General features: G+C 39.7%; 1 pseudogene; it reads left to right on the top strand.

Annotated features, from left to right (window-relative positions):
• Positions 1–1,281: 1,281 nt before the first annotated feature.
• On the top strand, positions 1,282–1,908 carry LOC100483070 (annotated as a pseudogene).
• The last annotated feature ends 8,504 nt before the right edge of the window (positions 1,909–10,412 follow it).

The raw sequence follows: 10,412 nt of genomic DNA, 5'->3' as shown, positions 1-10,412 counted from the left end.
TCAAAACCACAAAGATATGTCACCCCACACTTGTCAGAATGGCTAAAATCAGCAACACAAGAAACAACAGGTGTTGGTGAGGACGTGGAGAAAAGGGAACCCTCATACACTGCTGGTGGGAATGCAAACTGGTGCAGCCACCCTGGAAAACGGCACAAACTTTCCTCAAAAGTTAAAAATAGGGGGCGCCTGGGTGGCACAGTTGTTAAGCGTCTGCCTTCGGCTCAGGGCGTGATCCCAGAGCTCTGGGATCGAGCCCCACATCAGGCTCCTCCGCTAAGAGCCTGCTTCTTCCTCTCCCACTCCCCCTGCTTGTGCTCCCTCTCTCGCTGGCTGTCTCTCTCTCTGTCAAATAAATAAATAAAATCTTTAAAAAAAAAAAGTTAAAAATAGAACTACCCTACAACCCAGCAATTACACTACTAAGTATTTACCCAAAGAATATAAAAATACTGGGGTATCTGGGTGGCTCAGTTGGTTAAGCATCTGCCTTTGGCTCAGGTCATGATCCCAGGATCCTAGAATTGAGCCCCACATCAGACTCCCTGCTCAGGGGGAGCCTGTTTCTCCCTCTCCTTCCCGCTCATGCTCTCTCTCACTATCTGTCTCTCCCTCTCTCAAATAAATAAATAAAATATTTTTTAAAAAAGAATACAAAAATACTAATTCAAAGGAATTAATGCACCCCAATGTTTATAGAAGCATTATCTGCAATAGCCAAATTATGGAAACAGCCCAACTGTCCATTGACTAATTAACGGATAAAAAAGAGGTAATATACACACACACACACACACACACACACACACACACACACACACAAAAGGAATATTACTCAGCCATAAAAAAGGATGAAATCTTGCCATTTGCTATGACATGGATGGAACTAGATAGTATTTTGCTAAGCAAAATAAATCAGTCAGAGAAAGACAAATACCATATGTGGAATTTAAGAAACAAAACAAATAACGCAAAGGGGGAAAAGAGAGAGAGAGGCAAACAGACTCTTAACTATAGAGAACAAAGTGATGGTTACCAGAGGGGAGGTAGGTGGGGGGATGGGTTAAAGATGTGATAGGGATAAAGGAGGGCACTTGCTGTGATAAGCACCACGTGTTGTATGGAAGAGTCGATTCACTGTATTGCGCACCTGAAACTAATATTACACTGCATGTTAACTAACTGGAATTTAAATAAAAACAAAAAGAATAAAGTAAAAACTGACAAAATTACAAAACAGATGTGTGCATAGTAAGGAATGCCTTCTTACTTCTGCCCACCATGGTTCTTAGGTGCTTTATGGAGGTTGGCTGGGTGACTTACGTCTCCTTTGGCCCTCCCATAGGGAAGTTGGTTGGGATTGTAAATGTTACTGCTCAGAACAGCACTTTGGCTATGGACTTTGCTCTCAGGTAAGAAGACGGGCTCTGCCTTTCAAATCCATGCAGTTCATCGACTTCATCCTCAAGTTCCCACACAGTGCTGGCCAGAAGTATGCCCCACAAGCCTGGCAGAAGGCAGGTATCAGTACAAAATGGGCAGCCGCAAGATGGGCCACGTAGATTGAAGCCAGAGGGAAAAAAAGCCAAGACGACAGATATTCATCATTGTAAAGTCATGAAGGTAAAGAAAATGGGGAACAGACAGCACCATGTCAGGAAGCTGTAAAAAGCAGATCTCGTGAACGTTTCTCCCAAAAAAACACTGTCTGCTAAGGGTGCCGCTATGGCAGCTGCTGCAAAGTTTCCAGCAAAAAAGATGGCCACTGCAGGCAAGAGCGCTCCAGCCCAGAAGGTTCCTGCCCCGAAAGCTGCAGGCCAGAATGCAGCACCTCCTAGGTCTCAGGAAGGTCAGAAAGCTCCGGCCCAGAAAGCACCTGCTCTGAAGGCATCTGGCAGAAAAGCGTAAAAGCGTAAGAGGCCATTATAAATAAGTAATAAAGGTTCTTTTCCTTTTGTATATGTAAAAAAAAAAAACTGACAAAAGTACAAAATGAAAAAAATGTAATATTTGGAGATAAAGGACACTCATGAGAAAAATGCATAATTAACAATTAATATCCATTGCAAAGCTTAGAATAAAATCTTTCTTTTTTATTCTACTTACAACTCATAACAGCCTTTTATTTCAACTTCGAACAATTTAGTGGTTTTCTCAAGGTTACAGAGCCAAGAAGTAAAGGAAATGAAATCTAAACGCAGATCCATCTGATTCCAGAGGGCAGGCTTCCTCTTCATGCCACATATAATGCGTGCTTTTTCAGCATTCTAAGATGAAAGCTCTCAATCACAACTGAAGGCAAGTAGAAATATATATTCAGGCCTCCCAATAAAATATTAATTTTCCATTAAACCAACATGGTGAGGGGCATTTTTTTATATTTTCACACATGCGTGTAAACATGCCCACACACGCCCAAGAACCCCCACATTTTCTAGGAATATAAGACTTACTTAATCTGTTTCAGATTTACCTCTTAGCCTCCTCTCTTCTTCCCTGCACCCCCATACACTCCATATACCTTGAATTATTTACATGCCATGTTTACTGAAGTTAATTTATGCTTTTCTCTCTGCTCAAAATACCATTCCTCAGATGCCCCCATTTTTGCCTAATATTTCAAGGAAAGTGGCTCAGTTCAACCTTCCCTTAATTAGACCTGAACAGTGAATGAACTCAACACTCCCTATCTTACAGACTTCTGAAGTATCCTGTGTCTACCTCTAACACACGACATTTCCATCTGGATTACATTGGTGGCTCACTTCTTTCTGCCACGAAAGGACAAATGACTTGAGTCTAGAAACTGTATCTATTTGTCTTTAAACTTCAGTCCCTGCCCAGTTCCTGGAATATATTAAGTACCCAATAAGTGCCTGTTGATGAATAAAACAATCAAATATTCAGGAGTTTGGAAAACTAAAATATTTTTCCCAAAGTCTAATAAATCCAGTTTAGTGTATGATGAGATGTTCTGGTTAAATACATAATTTGCTTGAAAGATTATCTATAGCATAAATATTATCAAAGAACCATGATATCATGAGGTATATGAAAACCCCTCTAAACATAATTTAATTTTTCCTTGATGAAACAATTTTGGATATTATAATGGAGACATCACAGGCTCTTACACGTTGTCATCAGTAAGCATGCTTAAACATGATTTAATAAAGAGATCTGGTTAGGGTGTCAAATGCCAAGGAACTTATTACATAGTGGTATCACTGTTTTTATTCCAAATATTGATCCAACAGTATTTCTAAACCTAGAGGAAAAAGGTTATTTTGGAAGAAACTGTAGAAACTATATTCATTAATTTTCTGGACATCTTAATCTTCTGATACTGTCACACTGATGCACTGACCTTGACAAGTGTGTCATCATATTGAAGTTGTCCCAGGAAAAAACTCATGCTTGGAGGCTAAGCCAATGACCTCCCGCCTATGTATTCCCAACTTACCTGTTCTATTTTTAACATCCGTGTCCCGTTCTGGGTTTGATATCCGGACTTGATATCCTCTCTTGCCTTTTCACATTACATATCCTTTCAGACTCTGTCCCTGGCAGTTAAGACTTCAGTAATCAGGAGGGTTTGGGCTGTAGCTCTCCTTAACTTTTACCACTCCCTATTGCCTGTGGTGGGGCTCGACTTCAGCTCCCAGTGGACTTTTCTTCACCTGGGCTACTCCCCCGCTTCCTCCAGGAAGAGTGGGAGAGTAGAGGAATTCTACAAGTAAAATGTTAAGCTTGTTATTCCTCTTTGCCATGGCAAATGCACAACGAGATAAGGACCCAGTTGACGCTTGGCCAAATTTGAACACCAGGCAATTAACAGGGAATTCTGCGTGGGGAAAAGCTGTGCGCAGCATTTCCTGAATTCTGATCCTTACGTTGAACATTGTGTGTGTGCACAGGCAAGACAGTTCTGTTTTGTGTCTTAATGTCACTATCTGTAAAACTGATTATAAGAACAGTTATTGCCTAAAAAAGGAGATACCCAAATCAACGTTTGTTTGTCAAGAGTTACACTAGAATTAAAAAGGCCCCTATCAACCAAACTGATGGTTTTCTCCCATTTCACTTAAGGGGATACCAGGAAATCTTGATGGGATTTTAGTGTGTTGTGTGTGTATGTGTGTAATGCATAGAATGCTTACATATTAAATTATGTCATTTGAACTAGACATAATTTTTAGTAGAAAATATGACTGCATTATATGTCTGCCATAAAGTCACAAGCATGGGTGTCCTAGGGTTGGGAGTGAGGGCAGAGAAGCAGTTAAAGCAAGCATAAATTTCCATTTCTCAGTTTTCCTACATGCTTGTTCCTTAGTCATTCCTTTTTTTTAAAGACAGGCTAAAGAAAGTATCAAATACCAAGAAATATATATGGGAGAAATTTTAAAATTTGAGCCAATACTTGTCCCAGAAAGTCATTGCTCACTTTGGAAGCAGACTGCTCCAGCTTGGTTCCAGGAGCTCCTAATCTCCATACCAGCAGAGTTTCAAAACCACGGTGCTCACATCTCAAGAGCAGCTTCTAAAGCAACGGTTCCCCCTACATTTTTCCTTAAAATGAGCTGCAAGTTAAAATAAGGTGGTTTTACCCAGATGGAGATTGAGATGCTAATGTTTCCAAAGAGAATGAATCCAGAGTTTAGCATAAATACATAAAATGTACATTTCTCATTTCTAATAATCTTTCACATTTTGACATAGAACATTCACACTGCACTCATTCATGGACTCGCCTAATTTGAAACATATTTTCCATTGGAGAGATGATTTTATATGGAAAAGGAAATAACTCCCTTAGTCCCTCTGTGTATATTGAAAAAGAAGTCTGGAGCCATTATATAGTTTATGCTTAAGTTTTGATTAAAAGATACCATGAAAATCTCATGAGAGCTCAGCCCAAGGTAAGGGATTTGATTTGAACATATTGAAAAAAGATTGGGTGCCCAAATACCAGTTTTAAGTATCTTTTCTTACTGAACTATATAACAAACAATCCACATGAATGTAAAAACCAGCAACTTCCTGAATCATGGTCACATCTGTTTTCCAGTCAAACTTAAATCCCCTATCTCTAAATTTAGTGAATAATTCATTTTAGATCTGGAAGAGAATTTAGCCCAATTCCCTTCATATTACAGATGAGGAAACTGAGGCACAGAGAGATTTCTCCTCCATAACCCCTATTAATCCTTAGAGTCTCAGCCTAAGTCACTCCTTGGGGAAGCTTTCTCTGATTCCCGCACCACCAAAAATGAGGTCTCCCTGATATATACTCACAAATTCCTCTGTATTTTTCCTTCGTAGTGCTTAACATAACTTGTAATTGTGCAATTGTTTTTATGACTTTTTGGTTTAGAATACGTCGTCTCGAGGGAAAGCTCCATGAGGCTCTATGAGCTGGATGCTCGCTGATGATCACGTGCCAGGCACAGAGAGCGCTCCCAGGAAGTCCTTAATAAATCAGTGTTGAAGCGGCATGCAATGACACGAATATATGTGTTACTTCGTTTCTGAAATGAGAGGATGGACTAGATGATCTTTAAAATTTATATCAACTAAAATAAAATTTATGAATGCTCGGTTAGGTCTGATTTTCTTTCCGCTCTGCCACAAATGTCAGAGAAGACAAGTCTTGTTGCTATTCATAGTTTCTCCATTTCCTGTTTGTGTAAATTTGAGCAAATTATTCTCTACATTGAAGCTCGATTTCTTTAATAGAAAAAAAAATAATAAAAATCTCTCTTCTGACTCATTTTTTTAATTTTATTTTTTAATCGTGGTAAAAATATATATAACACAAAATTTACCATTTTAACCATTTTGAAGTGTACAGTTCAGTGCCATAGGGTACTTTCACATCATTGCACAATGACCACCACCATCCATCTCTGGAAATTTTTTCATCTTCCCAAGGCATTTATTTTTATACTCTCTCCTTGCCAATCTTGCCCTCTTTCTCAGACTTCCAATCCATTTACCTTTCCTCACCATCCAACACGTACCAAATATCTGTTGCTATGTAACAGATAATTTATTGGGCTCACAACTCTGCTAGGGGGTTTCTCTGGTCTAGTCTGAGCTCAGATGACCTTACTTGATTTTGTTTGTGAGTTTTCAGTCAGTTGGTTAGTTGACTGGGGCTTGGCTGGTCTTGGATGACCTTACTCACATGTCCAGCAGCAGGTGGATTGTTGGCAGGTGTGACAAGAGTGATTAAGTCATGTAATTTTCATCCTCCCTATAGGATAATCAAAGCTTATTCATATTGTGGTGATGGCAGTATCTGAAGAGCACCAATAGGTCAAGACCCGATGCTCAAATGCTTTTCAAGCCTTTGGTTAACCAAAGGAAGTCAAATGGCCATTTTCAGGGTGGAGGAGACCACAACAAATCAGGGGACATTGTTACAAAAATATATCACACCCTTGTTAACCAACTGGATCCTGTGCTCTACCATTAAGATCATTCATTTTTACACATTATCAACTCTCTTCCTAATTCTCCCTCCAAAATACTCAATTGGAAAAAACTTCAAACTCTGGTCAAAGCTAACAATCTGCCTATTCTCTCCTACAGTGGAGCAATTTATATTACCGAAAATATCATCCAAACAGGCTAGATGCAGTCACTTATAATTCACGACTACAAATCCCAACTGGGCACTGAGTGTTACTTATCAGTCCCACTTACTTTTCTGACTAATTCAATTTGTAATTGTCCTAGAAGATGATCTTACTTCATAATATCTATCACATGGACACACACAGAGCAAGTGAGAGAGAGAGAATCAGAAGCATGAGAGTGTTTCCTTCTCTTGCTGATAACCACTCTCCAGCATCTGCTAACACAGTCCTCGTCTTCCTTCTAGATGCCTTTCAAATCAATTTCTTTGGGCTTAATCTGTTTCTTGTGCTCCCTGCTTGTATGCCCAGCTGCCTCCCTGGCATCTCATTTAGATGTCTGCCAGGCAGCTCAAACGTAACATGCCCAAACAGAACACTGGATTCTGTTTGATTCTTCACCATCACCCTCCAACACACAAAGCTCATCTCTCTCCCAGTTTTCCTCCATTTTTAAGGGCACTTAATAATGTTGCTCAAGTCAGTGACTGGGAGTCACTCTTGTTTCCTCTTTCTTGCTACCCCCTCACGAATCCATTAGCAAGTCTTGTCAGATTCCAAAAACATATATCAAATCCACGTGCTTTTTTATATCTCTGCTTCCACTACCCTTGCCAGGCTCCCATCACCCCTCATCACCTGCAATACCTTTCGAATCCTGTCCTGGCTCCTTCCCTTGGATGCTTCAGTCTACTCTCTACCGAAATCTTTTAAGAACACAAACGATCATATTGCTCCTCTGCTTAAAAGTCTCTAACGGTTTTCCACTACCCATAGAATTAAATCCAAATTCTTAATTGCTGTCTGCGAAGCTCTGATATGGTCGCTGCCTACCCCCTCCCCAACCTCACCTCACATCGCTCATGTTCCTCATGCCTCAGCCACTCTGGCCCGAGTTCTGCTGCTTGAACGCACTAGGCCTATTCCTGCCTCAGTGGCTCTGGCACTTGCTACTTTCTCTGCCTGTGATGTTGTTCCTGTGATGAAACTTTATCGTAAATCAGGTCTCACCTCAGATGTCACCTGGCCATCTTTTTTCTTTTTTTTTTTTTTATTATGCTATGTTAGTCACCACACAGTACCTCCTTAGTTTTTGATGTAGTGTTCCATGATTCATTGTTTGCGTATAACACCCAGTGCTCCACGCAATACGTGCCCTCCTTACCATCCATCACCAGCCTAGCCCATCCCCCCACCACCTTCCCCTCTAAAACCCTCAATTTGTTTCCCAAAGTCCATAGTCTCTCATGGTTTGTCTCCCCTTCTGTACTCCCCCCGCCCCCCTTTATTTTTCCCTTCCTTCTCCTAACTTCCTCCCTGCTATGGCCATCCTTTTTAATGTTGCTTCTCCCCCACTTCCTCCTCACACATAGCTATACACACCCCTGCTCACTCTCCATCACAAAACCCTGCTTTTTTCTCATAGTGTTTGTATTACTTGAGATTTTTTGTTGCTATCTATTCCACTAGACGATAAAATCCTCAATTGCTGAGCATGTGCCTATTTTGTTCAGTGCTTTATTCCCAGCTTTTAGGACAAAGTATAACAAATAGTAGGTATTCAATAAATACTTGCCTTAAAAAGAGAATAACTAAGCCTTTTCCTTTGCATGGTTTTTGTGAGAAATGTTTTTAAATGCACTTGAAACACTGGTATATCCTAGTCACTAGGTCAATGTTGTTCATCTCTTTACTCACAGTTGAAAATGAGTATATTTTTTTCCATCTTGTTCCCTTGGCACCTAGCAGTTTCTAGAAATATATGCATGTAATGACTATTTTTTGTATCAAATCAATGATTCCACAGTATGCACTAACTTTGGTCACTATGGATTCCATAGGATATTTTGATCAAGATATTTTTGGTGACAAGAACAGAAATCCACGTATACTAACTTATATACAAAGGAATAATCATAAGGGCAAAGGTGTCATCTTATAGATGCACAGAAAGTACAGCCATGACCTCCCTGAGGCTTGGAACCAGGAACCAGAAAATTATCACATACAGTGCCTATTTCTTTTGAGGTGGCATAACATTTTTGTCTGGATCATTGTCTCTCTGCAGTTCAGGTCTTTCTAATGTTTCAAGCAACGGCTATCCCAACCGTGGCTTTACATCAGTTCATAGTTCAAATGACCAAAAGACAGTAAACTAGTGTCTGAGAATTAGGTTTCCAAATTCCTGTAAAGAAAATCTAATTCACCCAGACTGGGTCAAATACTTACTTCTACTCAAACATGTATGGCCAGGAGTTATGGTTAGATATTATCCACAGATTTGGAGTCTACACCTCTGTGTGTGCATGTGTGTGGGGGTGGGGGGACAGCAGAGTTCTCAGAAAAAAATGAAGAAATAAAGGAATGGACAAATTCCTCAAAATACATTTACCTCTCAAGGTCCATAAGTGCAACTTACAGAAGGGTGAAGAATCTATCTCCAATGGCAGCTTTGGTCTTCAGATCTTAGCTGATTTTCCTTGACCATGTCCCATTCAAACGGTGTAAAAGGCACTGAGAGGGGAGACTTGGCCCAGATGTATGTGGAGAGTTTGCCTTGTTTCAGTCACTAGTGAGACTTCACACTCCAGGGGCCTTCCAGTGAGCCGGTGTCTGATACATGTAAATTACAAGTCAGATACACAAAGAGCTCAAGACATGGGGGCAAGAAGTCTTGTCCGATAATGCTGAAGGAACAAATGTGATTGGCATTTTGATCAGGATACACATGTTCCCAGGAAGAACCATTTTGAAGCAAGCTACCAAGTAGAGATTGAAACTGAGATGCAAATAGATACCACTTTCATCTTTGACCTCCAGAGGAGCTTGATTTATTAAGAATGTAAGAAAACAGAATGATTTGATTCCTCGTGTTAGCATGGGCACTGCAGTAGAATCATGGAAGGAAAGGAAAGTGGATTTGTTTTAATCCTTTTTGCCTCACCTTCTAAAGGCAAGCCTATACATTTCCCATGTGTAAGACAGAAGTGTTTATTGAATTTTAGGACATAGTTCTTCTGCCTGCCACTTCCCATTCTGTGACTCTCTCATGAAGAATGAACACCCTTTGAATTGAAAGGTAGGCAAGAATGAGAAAAAGGTGAAAATTAGACTGACTTTTGTGAATATGGAAAAAAAATTAGGAAGAAAAAGATAAGGACAAGTGACTGGATGCTGCCTTGTATTTTAGACAGTTCAGATTAGAAGAAAAATATTTGTAATGGTCTTAAGTTAAAAGAAAAATATTTGTAATGGTCTTAAGTTAAATTCCAGCTACATTTTAGCAATATCAAGGAATAGTAATTAAGAAGGTATAAATGTTGGATATGTAAAGGCTATATCTGCCTTGACCAAGTAATACAGAGATTGTAGTATTTATCACTTGTTCCTCAGATTTCAAACTTTACTTCATAACCACGTATTAAGACCTCACATCATGGATGAGGGCAAAAACACAGAATGTACACTAGACTTCTTTTGTCATTATCTGGTGTGCCATCCAGCCAAACTAATTGACCTTTGAACAGTCCATATATCAGCTATTTGCTGGCAACCACATTTTTATTTATTTATTCATTCATTCTTGCATTTCTTGACACATCCATTTTCCCAAAAGATTTTTTTGAGAACCTTTCAAATTCCACATACTATTCTAGAAATATAGGCTAAAATAAGGCAAAGAAGAAGGATGAGGAGGAGGAGAAGAAAAATTAATTAGGACCTTGCAGAGTACTTTGTTTTGTTGAGCACTTACTCTGTGTGGTAGTTAAC

This window comes from Ailuropoda melanoleuca, chromosome 16 (assembly GCF_002007445.2).
Source record: "Ailuropoda melanoleuca isolate Jingjing chromosome 16, ASM200744v2, whole genome shotgun sequence".
In the NCBI taxonomy this organism is placed as follows: Eukaryota; Metazoa; Chordata; class Mammalia; order Carnivora; family Ursidae; genus Ailuropoda; species Ailuropoda melanoleuca.
Note: the sequence above shows the minus strand (reverse complement) of the source record. Positions and strands in the feature narration are given on the sequence as shown.